Source organism: Sabethes cyaneus, chromosome 2, assembly GCF_943734655.1.
Source record: "Sabethes cyaneus chromosome 2, idSabCyanKW18_F2, whole genome shotgun sequence".
In the NCBI taxonomy this organism is placed as follows: Eukaryota; Metazoa; Arthropoda; class Insecta; order Diptera; family Culicidae; genus Sabethes; species Sabethes cyaneus.
Genome location: NC_071354.1, coordinates 30,829,835 through 30,849,062, shown reverse-complemented (window position 1 = coordinate 30,849,062; position 19,228 = coordinate 30,829,835). Strand labels below are relative to the sequence as shown.

The 19,228-nt window shown below is 41.4% G+C and overlaps 1 protein-coding gene across 1 annotated transcript in view; it reads left to right on the top strand.

Moving 5' to 3' along the window:
- The first annotated feature begins 917 nt into the window (after positions 1 to 917).
- The window catches only part of LOC128734823 (Na(+)/H(+) exchange regulatory cofactor NHE-RF1), a 47,983-nt gene continuing 29,672 nt past the window's right edge, over positions 918 to 19,228 (top strand). The window contains exon 1 of the mRNA XM_053829188.1: positions 918 to 1,435. The gene's annotated coding sequence lies outside the window, so the exon portion shown is untranslated. The remainder of the gene's footprint in view (positions 1,436 to 19,228) is intronic.

Sequence of the window (19,228 nt, the reverse complement as noted above, 5' to 3'; positions counted from 1 at the left end):
TTATGCACATGCAAGATTCACGGCGGCTCGAAAAGCTCGTGAAAAACTTGAATTTATTAATAAGTCACTTTACTTTTTTCTTTACGGAAAGAGTAAATGTTTAATGTGACAAATCAAAAATAAGATGAACTGAAAATCTTGATCTTAGACTAAAAATATCGACTAAGCGAGGGAGAGAGTCGAAATTACAGCTCTCAATCTCTACTGTTAGACTGATACCAGTTAGAAGATACCAGTCGGCCTGGTGGTGTAAATGGGTAAACAACACGCTCAACTAGAGATTGAGAGCTGTGAGTTCGACTCTCACCCTCGCTTAGTCGATATTTTTAGTCTAAGATCAAGATTTTCAGTTCATCTTATTTTTGATTTGTCACATTCAACATTTACTCTTCCCGTAAACTTTAATTTGAAATCTAATCTTCAGTTTTATTTGAAGTATTTTAAATCTTTCATGCAAATTCAAGTCTAATTTAATACCCTATGTCAGGTTCGATTTTAAGTCCAATTTCAACTCTATTTTTTAGTGCAGTTTCAAGTCCAATTTCTAGTCCAATTTCAATTTTGATTTTAAATGCATCCAATGCAGTTGCATCCGAAAATCTAAAATATCGTACGTATAGTGTCAAACTTGGGCAGCCGGTTCCGTCATTGTCGGTTGACCCCATGTCATAGCAACAAAAAAAATGGCAAATAATTTGCAGGAGACGAATCTTTCCCGTGAGATTGTCTCCAATATTTATTATACCTGTTGAATTGCAGAAGACTTTTTTCTCCACAGCTAGCACCAGCGCGCTGCAATCCTTATTGCTTGATCGTACGTACGATCGTGAGCGAGCGAGCGCCTATAACCGGGATCAGTGCGCGCAAAGAGCGAAGCCTCGTGAGCAGAGAAGTTGTTTTGCTATAGCAAAACACTGCCGACCGGGGCTTTATTATAGCTCTCCGATTTCGCTGAACGTTAGTATTGAATGGACAGGTAACCGGTGTGCTCGTGATATTGGTAAAGTCTCCGATCGGTGCGTGTTGTTGATCATACTGATGTGACCAGTTTTTGGTACAGTGAGAAAAAAAAGCGACAAACAAGAAAGCAAAGGTGAAAAAACATCCCTAGCCCTAGCAGAAGTTTCTGTGTGCCTTGTGGTGCTCTAATAATAATACAGTGTGCAACGGTGTGCGTGAGCGAATACGACCGATCGATTCCGACGGTGTCAAGGAAAGGTGATCTTCGGACCCCAGTAAGCGTAATCAAATTGTGAATTGAATGCCCTTGGTTTCTTTGCCTTGGTTTGATCGGATTGTGAGAACAGAGAGAGACACAGAAAAAATCAATTGTGAGGATCGGAGGATTCTGGTGGATATTATTACACACTAATAATTGGGTGGATCTTTTGAAACCTCAAGGCTGCTGATTGGAGTTCGTTCCCGAGTATAAGTGGTAAGTTAGTTGGTTGGTAGAACCGGAAATGTACCGGCGAATTGCTTGGCGTTTCGTTTTGTCGGAATGGAAATTACCCTGAACAGGACCGGCTGCGGTATCTGCGGTTAGTCATCTGTGATAAATTGTTCGATGTTAATTGAAATTTTGTGCACTTTACGACGACGGTTTGATTGATTCAATTTGCGCTGAAGACTTGTTATCATCTAGCGGGTCGATAAAGTCACCTCACTGCGGAAGCAGTGACAACAACATTTCAAAGGGGGATGTCTACGTGTTGGAATTTCGGTATCTTATCTTATTGTTCGCTGCGCGAATTGAGCGCTAAAAATAATAACATGTTTTGTTGTAATTTGGCAAGTTCCTCCTTGCTGCTTCATCACTGGATCGCCAAAACCGGATTGGTAACCTGCTGAATGCTTTCTTCGGTGGCTTCTCACAAACAAGCATCCTACCGTCCAACCTACCCAGACCAGACCTACCTACCGTCATCAACCGAACCGAGCCTGTACTGTACCAAACCAACACGGTGCGTTCCGGGTTTTGAGACAAGCGCCTCACCACGGAGCGGTGGGCGATGCGGTTGTTTTTCTTTTGCGTCTTACCTGTTTATGTGCTCTGCATGATATGCATGAAACCTTAAATTCGAACGTTATGTCATCCATACGTATATTGGCTGTGGGGAGGATGTGTGTATCGACACTGCGCTGCGTATTTGAAAACAGTAATTTCGCGAAATGAACCTTTTAAATCGCAGCCTTCACATTGATGGGTGTGGTCATCGTTTGATGCATATGAATTCAATATTTGCAGTTATTATGATTCAATAGATTATTAATTAATACCAAGAAGAAGCCACTGAAAAAACTTTTCGGTAAAATTTGACTTCAAATGAGATGAATTGCATATTTCAACAGTCAAAAATGATTTACATAATCAAAAAATCAAGTTTCAATGTCACTGTCAGGTTGTTTTTATCATTTCCGTTGGCCAATGTTGAATAACAGCCGGACCAGTTCAATAGAAGTGAACTGAAGGTCCATCGAACCGTTTCTAATTTTAAATTGCTCGAAATGGACCTTTCACCGTTTAATTCACATGTGACTCTGACGTGGTTATGAAAGTCCACGAGCCGAACCTTCTCCTGTTCGGTTAAAACTGAGCTTACAGTCATATCACATGCTGCTGAAATATGAATCGAACTAGGTTTTCGACGTCTATTTGGAATTTTAATATAAAAAATGGGGGTTAACATATGATTTCAAGCTAGTAATTCTCATTAAAATGATTTTGAACAAAATAAATCGAGTTGTAAATGTGACTCAACAACTTTCTTACTACTGCAACAAATCGGATCGATCGGTTTTCACTTGTGTTTCACTATAGTGTGACAGCTATGAAAAAAATAATCATCTTTCTTCAAGCAAAGCACTTGACTGTCTGCTTTGAACGTGACGATATAAAAGTTCAGACTTAAAATAAAGTTTATGCTTACTGAATTGCATTATTAAAATAAACTGAAAAGGGAAAACAAGCATTAGCAAAGCGAATGTCATAAAATTGCTTTTTGATCAACCAACGCTTTAAAGTTTAAAAATATCTTTTTCTTTCTATGAAAACGGTTTAGTGCTCAACCCATCAATAAGGCATCCACTTTTTTTTCCATCTCAGTTGAAATTTTGCAGTTGCTCTGCCGAGCCAAGTTTACTAACTCCTCCCCCCGTAAACGAAATTCCTGCCCACGGCTGTAAAAGAAAAGCGCTATAAAGTTTACGGGTATTCAGTTGCTCGTCATAACCGGGCGCAGTTTTCCGAGGATTTTAGGGCTAATTAGACCTTCCAATCAAAAATATTTGAAATTACGCGCTAGAAATGCTATTACGATTTTTAGAAATAGTCGACCGAGCAGGGCATAAGCAAGGTGGAAAACCAAACTACTTTTAAGTTAAGCACTTCTGCTAGTTATATCATAAAAGACTGTTAAACACCAAACTCGAAAACACGTCTTCAAACATCTACATACAGAACGAACTGTGAAAGCTTACTTTATAAGATGTAATTGAAAAGACCAGAAGGCATTTTCATGCTGATTACAGCACTTTCTCATCTCTCCATTACTTTCGTTTTGCTAATATTATAACACTGTTTTGCCAACAGAGCATGATTACTAGTATAGTAAGCAGGCATTATTCTTTTATGATCAATTATGAAACATAGAGTCGCATGTTATGGCGAAAATGAATATTATCTGCATAATCTTCGACACCCTGCGATCGCTAATTTAATTGCAAAAATATCCTAGTCAATTTCATGTTGAATTATTTAGGTTGGCACCCGCTTCCAATCCGTGAGCGTTGCTTTGGTTACGTGTCAACAAACCAGTACCAGCAACCAGCAAGCAGGTGCAATTCAGAAAACAATTCGCGCAATAAGCCGGATTTTTATCGTCCGTCAAATAACGTTTTCCGAATGCTTTGAACAGGTAAAATCTCAGCATTTAGTGGAATTTTTAACCCGAACAGCAATGCACAGCAAAAGAGGGAATTTGTCATTCTACTAGCAGGTTAATTACCTTAAACTTTTTTTTGTTATGGTTTCCGGAGGGAAAAGAAGGGAAGAGAGAAATTTGGTACCATCTTGACTGTCATTTTTTTTTGCAATCAAATTTTGTTAATTTCAATCTTATAATTTCGCCAGTGAAACCTCGTCCTCGTCCTCGACAGCGCACCTACATTGGGTGCGGGATCTACCCCGGAGTCCACGGCCTTTTCTTGGTTCTTTGCTGAAAATAGTTTTGGTTACTCTTTCATTAGGCATTCTGGCATTCAGCATTATTGTTTCGTGAGTGCCAGTTTTGTCCAAATTTGCAAACTACAGGGCTTCAGCTGACTACGTAATCTGTAGACAGCCCGATTCGCAGCTGCAATTTGTCTGATTACTTTGCGGCTTACATCGTTGGCACGTGTTACGAGCGTACCAAGATGTATGAATTCCTCGACTACTTCATAAGGTTCCCCATCCAGTTTCCTCGGCACCAACATCATTTGGACTCTCACATTCCCTGCCAGCAACCATGTACTTCGTTTTGGCGGTATTAATCATGAATCTCAATCTCGCTGCATCCCGTTAGAAAGTTTGTCCTAAAGGCCTCTTGCACTACTCTATGGTTGATACCAATGGCATCCGCATAACCAAGAAGCATGTGAGATTTTGTGATGATAGCCCCGTCCCGTTTCATTCCATGTTTGTATCTTCCAACTCCAAGACAGTGTCAAATAGCAGGCTAGAGAGTGCATCCTCTTGCTTCAGTTTACATAACGCACTCTCGAAAGTGGCAGAGCTCTCTCCCGCTATTCCGACAAATTATTTTGACCCATTCAGCGTCGCACGAATCAGCTTAAATAGTTTCGTCGAAAAACAATGTTTTCAAGCATTATCTGCCACAGCTCATCTTGTTAGACTGAATTGTACGCCGCCCTAAAGTTCACAAACAGACGATGAGCCCGCAAGTTTCGGGACTTGTCCAGTAGCAGACGCAGAGTAAACATCTGATGCATCATGGAGTTCTCATCTGTCACTCTCTGGCATTCGGCATCAAACCAGCTGCTACGGTGTCTTCCACGCGTCGTGCCTACCATGACCACCATGGATTCCAGCTGTTCTGCGATTCGTTAATCAAGCTTTCTGATTTACTCTGCTGCCACGCCATCTGCCATCAACCGCTGGATGTGGAAACGCAACATCCTTGCAGTGCGGATCTTCGCCACGTTCGAATCAGTGGATGAAACAGTGGTAAGAATCGATATTTGGTCCTCGAAAAACCGTATATCGTCGACATCCGAAAAGTGTCGACCGCTAATCAGGATACGATCGACTTAGGAGCTGAATTCACCATTTGGATACCTCCTACTTTTCGAAGAAAGTGAGTGCTACAGACAGCCATTCCTTTAGCCGCGGCAAAAGAGCCTCAGACAGTTATCGTTGGTCGACAGATGAAGGCCAAGTCTTGCAGTAACAGGACGGAAGAATTCCTACCTCCCGATCTGTGCATTTGCATCTCCGATGATGATTGCATCATTTGTCGGTGCGTATACATTGATTAGGCTGTAGTTGAAGAATTTTACCTTAATTTTCAACACACATGTACGATCATCTACGGGGTTCCACCGGATAACTCGTTGCTTTTGCTTTCCCACCACTACGAACCTGACTCAATATTGTGCCTTTCTACCGACAGTGTAGTAGATATGGTACTTGAAAGAAGTACCTGCAATAGGGTTTACTCCGCGGAACTTCCTTTCTCCGGGATTTGGCCATCAAACTTCCTGAATCGCAGTGATCTCCACTCCGAGTCGATGTAGTTCTAGCGCAAATAAGCCAGCTCGAGACGGTTCCTGGACAGTTCTGACAGTATCTGCCATCGTAGGTGTAGCTCCGAGACAGACGCTGTTTGAGCCGCCCCTCACCTGCGGAACAACCGCCCAGTTTTGCAGGTCCTAGCTTAGCTGGTCCAGTATGTACAGTCATCCCAGTATTATGAGCCAGTTAAGCATGATGATGCTATAAAATTATTGGTAGAAACACAGATTTAAATAATTTACAGTTTATTTTTAAATTAATTGGTTATAAATATTTCATAAATTGATGTCCTGTAGGCAATCTTGTTCCAAAATCCCATACTTTTTTGCAGAACAACAAAATGTAAGCATATTCCATTCCCAGTATTATGGGCCACTTTTAAACCTGGTCAGAATTATGGGTCAATGTTCCCAGTAATATGGGTCAGTGAAACAAAATTGGTTTTATTTCGAGAAAAAAGCGCGCGCTTGTGTGTGTGTGTGTGTAATTCTCGCGATTTAGGGATCTTGTTGAATCTTGTACTGAACTTAGCGACTGTCTGAGTGAGGTAAGATTAGATTCAATTTTAGCTTCTTCTTCAGGAAGCTCATCAAACTGATTCTATCTATGATGGATGGTACTAAATTCTGTGTTCGGATTTCGAATGGATTGTCAAGTTCATTCTGTAAAGATGGTATTTTCTTCAAAACCGGTAGGAATAAGATGACCAGGGGCGCAGTGAGCAAGATGGTCAGACTACGCGGAGCGAGATCTGGCGGAGCGTACACAGTGTCCGAAGAATTGGAGAGCGTTGGCCCGCAACTGAATGCATTGGAGAAACTTTGTTCATCAGGCTTTATCTTAGGTCGGCTAGCCAACTAAGTAAAGTAAGTAAGTTCAGGAAGAGGAAAAGTATTTGGCCCTAGAGTATTAGTTTTGGATGGTTTCCAAAATTAACGCGGAACTGTACTGTACGGTAGATTGTGATCCCTTGCAACTTCCTGAACTTTTTCGGTTTATCTTGCTAGATCAAGAGCGTGATGCAATATATCAGAATCGTTTTTCGTTTTACTGAAAACAAATTACAATTTTAGTCAAAAACAGCGAGTACTGTTGATCTATATGCTTGACCCATAATACCGGGAAAAGTTAATTTTGCTCCCAGTATTATGGGCCATTATTTAACTTCGTATATTAAAGCGGAAAATGAATTTTTCTAGATGGTTTCACCGTAATTCAATGAATACATATCTATTCCCTCGATTCCCATCCATTTTGCGCCAAGACATAAAAATTTACCCCGCTATTCAGCTTATAATTCACTACCGACTTTTTATAACAACCCAAAAATAACAACAAATCGACGGTCGATTGGAGCCTACTGACAATTATCGGAAAACTAGGAAAATTAGCGCATTGGAACTAAGTGTATTGCTGTCAAGCATGCAGCGGAATGTTACTTCTGTCTATTAAACTCATACTCGATGGTTAAATATTAGTTTTCTATGTATAAAACTAACGTGAAGTATAGACTGGTCCATAATACTGGGTGGCCCGTAATACCGGGGTGACTGTACATGAAGCATTTCTAGGTATGGCCGCCATTCGACATAATTGACTTAGATCTTTAAGGAGGCACTAGGTAGGGGCTATATTTGGCGCTTCTTCCAAGTAACTCTCCCCGTTTCATACTCATATCCATAAATTAGTCTAAAGATGCCAAATTATGGTTTATCTAGGTTCATCTCAACTCTATCATAGATAGTGCGCAATACCTTCCGTTGAAGAATTCTGGAAGACACTGGTCATTCGCGAGGATAACTCACGTTTCATGACCTTAGAGGACTGCCGGTTTTATCCATGTTTTATAGATGGTCAATTTCGTGGTATGGCGAATTGACCTCGATCGAAGCGTCAAAAAAAACAAGTTCAGTCGTAATGCGTCATGGTATTCCTCTGCTGGTATCCTGATCAGCGGTCACCAGTGAGGAGTGAGCCTAAATACACGAACTTCCCTATCATTTCGATTTCGTCACTATAATAAATAATACATAATTTAGGTATTTTAGTATTTTTCCATGAAACACAATTGAAAATACTTGCTAAAGACACATACCGTGTAAATGAATATCAAAGCTATATTTTTCAGTAGGGACTCAAAGATGAATCATGCCTTAGGTCAGCGGTTCCCAAATGGGGGTTCGCGAACCCCCAGGGATTCGCCAAAACTTTAGTTCGCTGCAAAACAGTATAGGGAAATCCATCAGGGGGTACGCGAACCGAAAAAAGGTTGGGAACCGCTGCCTTAGGTGATCGGAGTTAGGTGCTTTCACGGTATATTGACTCTCATAAATGTATTCTGTCGAACTTGTTGTCAATATTAACTTTTTGCCAGTCCCAACATTTCGACGCTCTCTAATCTAAAACACTTTTTATTACAATTATTTTCATCCATCACATTTCTGTCTACAACAAACATCTTGTTTGGCCAGTGCTGTTTTTGCATGATTAATTTTTTGTGATTATTTGTTCTGCTTAATGTACACTCGTATTATTGCATCATGGAACATTTGTTCTTGACCTTGCTGAAAACAAGCTCATAACAAATCGGAGACTACATTCAGAGGTAGGTACTAAGATATTCAACAACGATAAACAGCCGGCTATTTCAAGGTGCATCTTTAACTCTTTCTTCCATCATAGTTCAGCCGTACGGGTCAAGTTCCTGAGTAAGGTTCCACCACCTTCGGGCTGATCATTCTTTCTCCGACCATTGGCGCAACATGCTGCGCATGGGATGCCGATGCACCTAGTCGTGTTCCATTGCAAATCATGGAAAAAAATTACTCTGTACCCATGCAGGCCTGTGGCTGCTACCCAGTGATAGGTATATGCTCATGCACTGCACTGCACTGCACGGAATGGGTCAAACAGTACCACATTCACATCGCGTGTGAACCGGTTTTTTCATCTTCCAGCCGTCGTCCGAGCAACTCAGCTCGGCTGGAGTTTTATGGCAAAGGGAAAAAAACTGAGAATCCGAGGAAAATTGCTCCGTCAAACTACAACACAACACAACAACACAACACACTCCAGTGCAATGCAATGGTGAGCTTCTATGGGAAGCTCTCACATGATCATGCTTGACTGTGGCTGATGTCGAATGTCGCGGTATACCGCGAGGGAAACCTGGGGCCAACTGCGCTGACCAAGTTTTTTTTTTATTACAATAATTAGACCGCTTGGTTCAGAGGCGCCAGTTGTCAAGGTTATTGTTGGATTTTATGATTTTTAATCAAATAACATTACCAGTTACATTGAATACAGAGAGAAAAATTGTGTCATAGAAATTTCATGTAAGGCTCGGAGTGAAATTAAAGCTTGTCGAAGAATGCGAAAAAAGCAAGTTAATGATTAAACCTCACTCAGAAGTCTTCGACGTCGTATCACTAAGGTAATTTAAGCGAAACTATTTCTTTTCTAGTTTTATAGTACGTAAACAAAGCATATATCAAAGTGTCAGAGTGGTTCAATTCCATAGAGTCGTTGAAAGGTCTACATAGTTATCGTTACGAATGAAAAATGGTTTCATAATCAAATTTTCGTACATTGACTGTTTTCTCACGGTGCTTTAGAGTTCCAAACCAAACATTTTAACTGTAATTTAGAAACATTTCGTTCATTTATGAATTCGTTTATTGAAAACGAGTTTTAAACCTAAATAAATAAATATTTAAATTTGTGATCTGGCTTATCCATATTTATAATGTTTGAAGCTGTTTATTGGGATTCACACCGATGCCCAATTGAGGTGAAGCAAGTTTTTTCCTTTGCGTGACTAACGAAAAGATCGCAAGAAATGATTATGGAATCACCGTCCTGATTCAGCTACTAAACCTAAAGCACAGCTTCTATTAGTAACGATCTAATGGGATGCCCAACACCCCAAGATTCCCTATCCAAAACAACAAAAACAAGATTTGATGAGCTCGCTGACGGGCGGTCTGAAGTCTGCCATTGCCCAACCGTAATCCACCACCACCGCGCACCGCACCGGGCGGCAGGCGTGCACACAACCTGGGTCTTGGGGAGCTTTTTCTTCCCCCTTCCCATTCGCGATCGATGATCGGACAGCAGCGAGCGGGGCGGGGGATGACTTCCACCAAAGCGGACACGATTCTCACCGGACGCCCGGACGGACGGACGGACGGGTTGAAAAACTACAATAAAATATAGAAGAATAACGCTCCGGGCAGAACTTATAAGCGCAACTTTTCCTTGAAGTTAGAATTCCAAATGAGCAAGCAGATGATGCCATCCATGCTCGTCCGTCCGATTCGAACGGCGTCCATGAATTCTTATCATCATCGTCATCACCGCCGTCATCCTCATTGCTTCTTCCATTGCATTTACAGTCGACACGATCAGCTGGAAATGGATTTTTGATGTAAATTATGAATGGGAAAATTAAACTTACAGCACATGAGTCTTCCAGTTTCTCAGTCGATAAGCGGGGCAGTCAAACGTAAATGGCTTTGAAAAATGTTTGTTTTTTTGCGCGAAAATTACTCATTCACGCACCGTTTCCTATGCTAGGCGCATCTCAATAACAAAGTCGCGCCACGTACAGGCGCCTCAAATTGCGCAGAATATCGGAAAGGTTTGCGCAATACACGCGATTGCTATAACCAAACAATAATTTACAAAGCTGATGTCACTTTGATCAATTCACAGCTCAGTCTACTGCTAGCCTACTGTATCGATTACGCTGACAATACTGACGTACCGTAGGATGGAATGCCTTCGGTTGCTTCGATTACAGAAGTTTGTTTACCTCGAGGATCGAGACCGCATGATAAATGTGGCGAGACTTTCTTACACAAACTTTGCATTTAAAGGATAACTCACTACCCTAAATTAAGCGAAATCCTTCATTTGCTTCAGACGTCGAATCTCGGTACCATACAGCTTGTAGTTCAATATGACAGGTTGACGAATGCGGGACGAAGGAAACAATGGAGTATTTTTGCGGATTGCGGACCATGAGTTCAAGTACAACCAATCCATAAAGGACAAAGCTCAACATCAACATTGCATTGGGCTGAATCTTCAAACAAATCTGCAACTCATCGGCGGAAGCTAAGCGAGGGCCTTATATAACTGGTTGACATAATTGAAGTACGGCAAAATTAATTGCAGATTAACGGTCCCAAATGACTACCTTGTAGGATTCCAGGCTTGGCCGGAAACGCGTTAGATCACTATCAGTTTATGGCTAATGAGGTAACAACTTAACCAGCGCAACACACTGCCAATGATGCCGAGCCTTTCTAATTTTGCGATTGTAATCGTAATATTGGTTATGTCGAGCGCCACAAACAAATCAGTGTAGATGACGTCTGTTTGAGTGCGATCCGCTAAGTTTTTCGCAACTGTACCGTCGATTGTTCACTGGCGACCAACGAACACAAATTGCATTATGCTACGTTTGTAGAAAATGTGTGATTAATAAAGATCACCAATCACCGATGTTTAAACGGGTTACCACTTGGGATTTACGAACGTCGCGTCTCGTTGGCCTTTGTGAGTGTAGCAACGAGGAATAGCCATGGCAGACTAGTGCGTCTTTTCTCATGCCAAGGGTGTCTCTTGATGACTTTTTAAACCAAGTGCGCGGTTAGGAGCGGCTCACGACAGCGTCTGACCCGCAGCGAGCGGCTGAATTAAGAAAGGTACTACAGCTAAGATGACATCGTCATCACGAAACCCGGTAGCGTGGCAACCAACCTAAATCTAGTAATACTATGAACAAGCTTGTTCATAATTCGACTCGGAACATTCGGTTTGAGCAAAGTCGGCGAAATAAGGACATGAAATGAATGCTTGGTGCCTGGAACTATATCGCTGAATTTCGAAGAAGGCGACAGGGTGCTGCAGCAGCAGCTAGAGCCCCGAAAGTTCGGCATCATGGATCTGTCTGGAGATCTGTCACAAAAGCAAGAAGGTGTGGAGAATCCGTGGTGACAAGGCCCAATTCTACCAGAGCGGTGGAGTGACCAACGAGCTGGGACCAACTGCTCGGGTGTCCCTCAAGGCAGCAACATGGGACCTCTCCTGTATGTGTTGTTGCTTGTGTTGTGTTGCTAGCCGTACATCACGACGGGTACTATCTACCGGAACGAGTGCTGCTCTTCCTGCGGTTTCGCGCTAGCGTGACGCTTTTTTTGTTCGGGTTTAGCATCCTACCAGGGATGGTTCAATCACTTTGACCCAATTTTGATTCATTTAACAGTACCGTCTCAGCCCGAGCAAAATTCTGAGCCTAACCATTGGCGTGAACGTTCATCTAGTCACTAATGAGTTACTAGCATTGTAGCGCCGTAACTACAAAAGGTACAGTAAAACGTGGTAAAACTTTATTCAGCAAAATTGTAGATAATAACTGGTTCTACAAATGTCCCATATGGGACATTTGTAACTATCGAGTATAATATGTGAATTAGCTTCGCCAATTCCAATTGCGTTTTCAACCTTGCTGAAAATTTCAATCTCAAATTACCTCAGTACACCTCTGAGCCAGCTGTCTACTGAGTGGGTGATATCCCTTCAAGTCTGTCGCTCCGCGTCCGGGACGAACGGGTCACTCACTCAGGAAAGTTTGCTCTGAGATATCAGAAACGATCTGGGGGAGTTGTCATCTAGGTGAGCGATATCCCTCCAAGTCTGGCGCATTGCGTCTGGACGGAGGGGTTTCTCACCCAGAAGAGCTCTGTAGAAAGAATCTGTAGAAGAAACGGTGATGTGGTCAACTGGGGAAGTGATAGCCCTCCACGTCTGGCGCTTACGTCTGGGCGGAGGGGTTACACCTACAGGTTTACTCACAAATACCGGGCGGAATACAACCAAGGTATTCGTTACCAAACGGCATATATTCGCATTTTTCGTTTTAAACTGCAAATAAATGTATGATGTTGTCAAATTAGATAAAAACTGGAAACATCATTCGATTGCGCGGTCAAAACCCCATAGAAAAAGTATATTAGCATGTCTTTGCATCAAACTGTTTCAGAGGTATTTAAGCCCGAAAAATGACTTTTTTCGAAAATCCTTGAAAAAGGAAGTAGCACCACTGCTAGGGGGATTGATCAATTGGCGTAAAACTTTGGGAAATTGGTTGTGGGGTCGGAATGAACAATTATGCCAACTTTGGGGTTGAAATCGCTGATGGTCGAATCCAAACCTTGTGTACGTTTGAGATAGAATGACCCATCATATATCACTTTGTCAAATTTTGCTCGGCTGAGACGGTACTGTCAAATGAATCAAAATTAAGTCAAAATGATCGAACCATCCCTGCATCCTAGCATTACGCAGACGCACGGCCCAATTATGTACAAAAGAGTCAAGTCGGCATCATATCCGTCGAGTGTACCATTCGATAGTGGTAAGGAATTCAGCAATGCCTGAGTGATCGAATTTGCGAAAATTAAAATAAATTGAGACGGTTTTTGTTAGATTTCAATGATGATCGTGAAGGAAGAATAAGGACGATGCCTTGCTATCACTCAAAAAAATCGACACGTCGCATACACGTGAAAAATCATGTAAACTTCTGTACAGAAACTTACGTGAACTTCATGTACTAGTTAACGGGAAAATTGATAAAATTTACCGGGATCGCACGTAAACTGGTTAGTATGAGTGCGAGTTACCAACAATTCACGTGAATGTTACATGAAAACTGTGATGGATGAGAATTACCTATGTTTTCACGTAAACTTGACGTGCTGATTTTTTTGAGTGTAGCTTAACCAGTGGCGATAAAGCGAGCGAAATAAAGGGATTAACATACTGTGCGCTGAAGAAGCGGAGTTCCAGGCAACGATTATTCTCGTCGATCACGTGGTTGATTTGTCGCAATGTGGAAAATTGTAATGGTTCGGTTCAAGTATAGGATGTAGAAGTGCGCAATACAAGGCCTTCAGACAATGAGGATCCTTGAAGTCCCGTCCTATTTGGGAGATGAATTCAAGGTGTCTACTAGCTTTAGATACGATTGCCGTACAGTGCCTGTCAAATGTTAGCTTACGGTCCAAAATAATGCCAAGATCATCAACGTGATCAACTCTGCTTAACGCTTGCTCATTCATGGAATACTCGAAGAGAATTGGCGTTTGAATTCGGTGAAAAGTAATCACTTCACAGCTAGCTGTGCTTTTAATCAAACAATTCTGTTTACATCACGTCATAAATTTATTCAATAAAGACTGTCAGGTAGATTTTAAAACCCAGTCTGCAACCATTATCTACGGCGTGAGCTGCGTCATTGAAACATATAATGAAAAGAAGAGGGCCAAGAATGGTACCCTGCGGTACAGCTGATTTGTTTGAAAATACAGATGATATGTCCGATTCAAGCTTGTTTTGTAAAACTCTGTCACACCGCTGGAAAGCTCCTAACGTAGAATTTTAGTAAGCAGTATATGATGATCAGTTTGGTCGAATGCTGTTTTCAAATCCTTATAAATCACGTCCACTTGTGCTTTACGTAAAGTTTCTAAGATGTAATTTGAGACGTCTTTGCATACTATTTCACCGCATTTCCAACGCCACACCTTTCAACGGTTTAAGGTTAGTGAAACGAGTGGGTGCGGAAAGTAAAAAAACAAAAACATTTGAATTCGTCTGCTTTTGAAATGGGCGCGGGAATTTGGTTACTTTCCGTGGGGAAGAGAAAAAAAAGCCGCACATCGCGCCGGCTTCCGTGTGGTTCCCGTTTGCAGAGTGCAGTGCGCAGTAGACTCCCTCGTTTGCCGCGTATTCGCAAAACAGGCAAGGCAAGGCAAGGCAGCAGCACAAACGATCAGTGATGATCACAGTCGATGTTCACAGTGATTGAAATCGCGTTTCCTGTCGTTTCCGCCGGTGGTGCTACGATTAATGCTAGTCGGACGGGTACACACTATTTGCAACTGGTTGCATCATATGTAAATATGTGTAGACGTGCTGTAGAAAATCTTCAATGAAACGAGAAATTGGATACTTTACGTGACACGTTTGCATTCAGATTCGAAGTCGATTCGCGACAACTGTGTTAAACTGTTAAACGACACGCGGAAGAGTAGGCGTGTGTCGGACGTGGTTTGACAATTGTCTCTGGAGAAAAATGTCGTCTTTTCATTATATTTTTAGTTTGAAAGTTACCACTCGAAACAGTGCGAAAGTAAACAAAAATTGCGACATTTTAAGCTCCTATTTGAGAACTGTGCCAGGGGAGAAAGTGTTACCTTCAACGCCCACCATTCACCATTTATATCATTTCAACAGAGCGCAGCTTATTGCGTTAGCTTAAGTGATAAACAACCAACCAAGCAACAAGCATGATACCTATATTTTGTCACCCAACGGTTATCTTTCACTGGAAGGTCGCCCCGGCTAATCGGCTCTCCATCAGCCTTCACAATGTCACACTCGTATTTCACACACTTTTTATTATTACGCTGTCACGATAACGCTAACGGAATGAGCGATAAGCGGCGAAAGTCACCGGATGTAAACAAAATTGCCCAACGCTAGCTCCTACCTCTATTATAGCAGGGCTGCATAATCCGTTAATGACTCCAATTTCACCATCATCAACACCGAAGGTTGGTACCTATGTAGTAGGTAAAGGGACGTGTCCCTCTTGGTTATTGCTTTTTCGATCGATTTTCGAGCTGCTCCATCGCTCGCTATCACCCCTAGGCTTTTGGAATTAACTGATAAAGGCAAGCTCCATTGTTTATCTTAATCGAACTATCAACGAAGACAAAAGACTGGTGGTTAAATGGTTCACGAACATTTCTGTCACGTATTTGACTCTGGCCCTCTGGCTTCATTGACAACCAAATCCAATCCTAGGTATGAAATTGGCGATGTTGACTTACGCTTCTTGCCAAAGTTGTGCAGGTAATCAATGAACTTTTGCAAGTTCAGCACTTTATTGCACTTGCGCGTCCGCTACGGACGACAGAACCTAAACATACATCGCTTGTACGAAACCTGTTTCGAGCCCAACCAGCTAACTGCAAAGCCGTTGGTTGGTGCCTCGGCATGTATGTGGTGTGGTGTGAGGCAAGTTGCAGGACCTGAAGACCCAACATGTCTGTTGTCGTCCGTTCGGATTGGTCTGCCTGTGTGTTGTGCATATGTCTTAAGATTGCAATGAAAAGTTACTGCAGGTGGACGGAAAGTGTGCAGAAACAACCCGAAACCTGCAATCAGCCGGTTCTGAACTGCTTTCCTCCGGGGTTTGATGGGGTAAGTCGTGCCAGGCGCCTATAGTAATTACCATAATCGGTAGTAATCTATTTTGTACGTTAGAAAAAAAAACAAGGAGATAGAGAGTTTTGGCTTTCGAAACTTTGGTGCTCGGAATGTCGATAAGAATTATGTTGCGTTGGATGTGTGGAAACATTGGACTGCATTGCATTGCGTGCTGCTGCATACTACTGCAGGCCGGTTGTCGCCGGTCGATTCCACCGGTAGTGGCACACGAAACGAAACAGCAGCGTCAGAAGCTTTATTCAAGTGCAGTTGCATGAGTGTACACAGCCTGTTCTACATTGATAGCGATCGAAGCCAGCGTGCGACGCCTTGCGTCAATCCGATCCCCTACCTGGCGACGACCTAGATCTTCAACGTGGACGGTGGGATTTAAAAGCGTGAAAGCTGTGGTGCAATCTAACTTTTAGGCGACCGATTTTGATTAAAATTCGGCTGTTTGAATTGAGCATAATCGTTTTTATGTTTACGATTTTTTCACGAAAAAAATCAGGATCATGTTTTTCAGACACTACCGCAAGGATCACGTAGGACTACGTTGAAAAGGTTTTTGCAACGAGTTCACGACTTCAAATGCATCTTCTTTTCATGGGCGAGAATGGCGAACAGTGTCAGCATGCAGTCAGTCGGTTTTGATGCGAAGGGGAGCTTATTCAGATGGACTCTCATAAACTGATCACTTATCTGCTTCTGCTAATTGTAAGAATTTAGAATTCGGAAAGGCTATTGAAGGACTGGTAGAATGGAGTTATCCACCCGATCTACAAGAAAAGTGACATGCTGGATTGTGAGAAAATTTGCCCGATGACCGTTCACAATACAGCCTAGAAAGTGCTCTCCGAAATTATCTCCAGCCGTCTCTCACCAATTACGAACAGATTTGTGGGAAGTTTTCAAACCGACTTCGATGAAGGACGGTCAACACAAAACCAATTCTTTACGCTACGACAGATCCTACAAAAAGACGACGGTTTCCTCCTGCCATCTGTTCATCAACTTCGAAGCTGCATGTGATACCATCGACTGCCAAGAGCAATAGGCTGATCAAACTGATTAAGGTTGCGACGGACAACCAAAAAGCAAAGCCTTGGGTAAAAACGTCTAATACTCGACCCTTCATTATCGACAGACGGTTTTTAGAGTACAGGACAATTTCGGAACTAGTGCAACGATCATACCAACTGCAGTAGCACCACCCAGCCGAGATTTAAACATACGACAACTGGATCGTTAGACCAGCATCGCATCTTGGAGCTAATTGGACTGTCCCGCGATGGACAACCAGACAACTGTTGATTAGAGAGATACACGAATGTTTAGACGTAGTTTTCGATTCAGTACGTGAAATGATGCAATTTCATGTATTTCTTATGAAAAGCATTTCACATGTCTTTTCCGATGACATTAACGTGGCTCTCACCAATAGTTGTTGTGAATATCAGATCATTTCAAAGTGTTTTACCATTAAACTATGTTTCTGGTGTTTTTCCGGTGGTAGGGTACGGGAGGGTATTTTCAGCCCATTAAGCCTAAACCATATTCAGGAATTACGTTGAAACTATATGGGTCATTCCATGCCAAGTGACCGAGAAAAAGTTCAAACGTGTAATCGACCTTCACGGATTTGAACCAAATTTTGCCAGATTGTTCGTTTTCGGTCAGAAATTAAAATTTCAAAATTTGGTACCGATCTAACAATCCCTCGATTAATGGAAGCGCCTCCATTTTTAAAGAAAATATCCGATTTTGTCAAAACCTCTTTTTTCTTATGCTTATATCTCCGGAAATATTAAGATTAGAAAGACACTATTTTCACATTTTCAACGGAAATCATCCAACGAATACGAAAAAGATATTATTTTTGAGCACGAGTGCTGCCAAACATTTCTAAACTCTATTTGAAAACTAAATTTATATTTTTCTCTCAATGAAGACAACTTTATCTCAAAAATTTCAACTTCATCGTGTTTCGCAGATTTTTTACATAAGAATCATTTATCGCCCCGAGGTATTCTTTGCCGATCCCGAGATACAGCGTTTTAAAGCAAGCAATATCCCATTTTTAATGTAAAACTAAGAGCAAAATAACTTTTTTTTGAGGCAGTAATTCTCTACGCAATGTAAAAATACTTTGGCATATCGGAAAAGCATGTATGTAAAAAGGTTTTTCTTAGCAGTATTGCCAATTTTTTCAGTTTCCCGCATGATTAGTTACATTAATTAAGGGAATACTAGTCTCCTAGCAACAATAAACGCAATAAACAAGGAAGGTAAAAGAGCTCATGTCTATAAACGAAATGAAAAACGGTTTACAAGGCTATGATCAAACAACTAACGTATATTTGGCGCCTTTTTGAAGTAACATTTCCTCATCTAGTGCTATAAATCAAACGAAAAACTGAAAAGCTGGCAACACTGTTAAGAAAAACTTTGCTATATATTGTATAAATGCTTTCCCAATATGGCAAAGTAGTTTTACATTGCGTAGAGAATTACTGCTTCAAAAAAAGTTATTTTGCTTATAATTTTACATAAAAAATGAGGTATTGCTTGATTTAAAACGCTGTATCTCGGGATTGGCAAAGAATAACTCGGGGTGATAATTGATTATTATGTAAAAAAAATCTGCAAAACACGATGAAGCTAGAATTTTTGAGAACAAATTGTCTTCATTGAGAGAAAAATAAAAACTTAGTTTTCAAATTGAGTTTAAAAATATTTGGTAGTATTGGTGCTTAAAAATAATATTTTTTTCGAATTCCTTGGGTAATATCCTTTAAAAATGTGAAAAATAGTGTCTTTCTAAATCCAATACTTCCGGAGATATAAGCAAAAGAAAATAAGAGGTTTTCTAATCTAATCTAATCTCACACTAACGCAGCCAATTCTTGAAGGCATCCTGGAAAATGACGATTACTTGAATCAATCATTTTTCTTGTCAACGGCCAGGCCAACTGCGCAGCATGTACCGCAGAGAGAATTCCAAGGAATCAAGTGGAACCAGAAAAAATATCTAATTCCATTAAACTCCTTGAAATCAAGGGGAAGGAAGAAAGCGTGGACCTCCCGTACCAAACGCTTCCCGTATACATAGATAATGATTTATTTACAATCGTTGGGAGTATCTTTGCT